This window comes from Panthera onca, chromosome X (assembly GCF_046562875.1).
Source record: "Panthera onca isolate mPanOnc1 chromosome X, mPanOnc1 haplotype 2, whole genome shotgun sequence".
Classification (NCBI taxonomy): Eukaryota; Metazoa; Chordata; class Mammalia; order Carnivora; family Felidae; genus Panthera; species Panthera onca.
This window is the reverse complement of record NC_138357.1, coordinates 22,836,660-22,837,892: the sequence shown is the minus strand read 5'-3', so window position 1 is coordinate 22,837,892 and position 1,233 is coordinate 22,836,660. Positions and strand designations below refer to the sequence as shown.

Below are 1,233 nucleotides of genomic sequence, written 5' to 3'. Positions count from 1 at the left end.
AACTAAATCATCTAGAAGCATATGGCCCAGACCATGGGAGTTTCCTATTATGATAGGGAAAGATGGGATAAAATAGGCAAAAAGGGAGATGCTTAGGCTTTTAAAGGTGCCTGGGTGGGGAAAAACACATTTTAAGACATTTCTTCTGGAAATGTCTGGCTCGAGTAAACTCCTTCAGTCTTAAGGTTCCTCTTAAGAATGTAAGCGACACTACCTACTCCCCCTCAGGTTCCCCTCAGGAATTTAACAATCAAAATACCTAACTAAAATAAGTAAGCCATAAAACTTATGATATATGAGGGCCAGTATGACCATAGCCTGACTCCTCACACAATGGAATCGAGCCAATCAGGAATGGACAACCCAGCACATAGAGTTATCAGGCCAATAAGGGTAGAATCTGAGAAGGAATGAGGGGGAAGGGAAGGGCCCACCCCTCCCAAGACCAAATCTTTATAAAAGAAAGTCCCTTGCCTACAGTCATGGGCATTCACTTTCAAATGTCCTGTCTCTGTGCTCCCTTCGGCAGCACATATACCAAAAATTGGGGGGATACAGAGAAGATTAGCATGGCCCCTATGCAAGGATGACACTCAAATGCCCCCTGTCTGTAAAGAGAGCTTTCATAATATTCTTACTTTCTAATCTTATATTCTAATAAACTTTTGCCTACTGCTCCTTTTATTCTGTGCCCACCTCTTCATTCTTCAAAGCTTAGAGACAAAGAATACCGGGTACTGAGGTAAAAGAATCCTGCAACACTATCTTAACTCTTATCTTGAAATTAAATGACTGTCCAGTTTATATGTGGTAAGAAGGTTAGAGAGGTCATTTAAACTCACATATATGTCTAATACTGTGGGACCCAAGGAATTTAACAAAAATCCCCTACCCCTGGACAAGCAGAGCAAGACTAACTCCATTTTAGTCTCATCTCATGTATAACCCACCATCTCATGTATAACCCCCACATGACCTACTTATTGCTTAAGACACTCCCCCACCCTAGTCAAGCTGCTGAGCACACCCTTACTGGGAACCAGCTCATATAGGAATGCGGAACCCCTAACCGCCAAAGAATGTAAACCCCGCCTTTTGCCCGCCAAACTTGCGCGCCAATTCTTAAACCCAGCCTTTTGCCCGCCAAACTTGCGCGCCAATTCTGACCAGAGTGATAGGCTAGTTCAAACAGTTACTATAGGGTAAATTGTAAATCAATTGGCCACCTGCATG

General features: G+C 43.1%; 1 pseudogene; it reads left to right on the top strand.

The window, feature by feature from the left end:
- The first annotated feature begins 513 nt into the window (after positions 1-513).
- On the top strand, positions 514-612 carry LOC145714749 (U6 spliceosomal RNA; annotated as a pseudogene).
- The last annotated feature ends 621 nt before the right edge of the window (positions 613-1,233 follow it).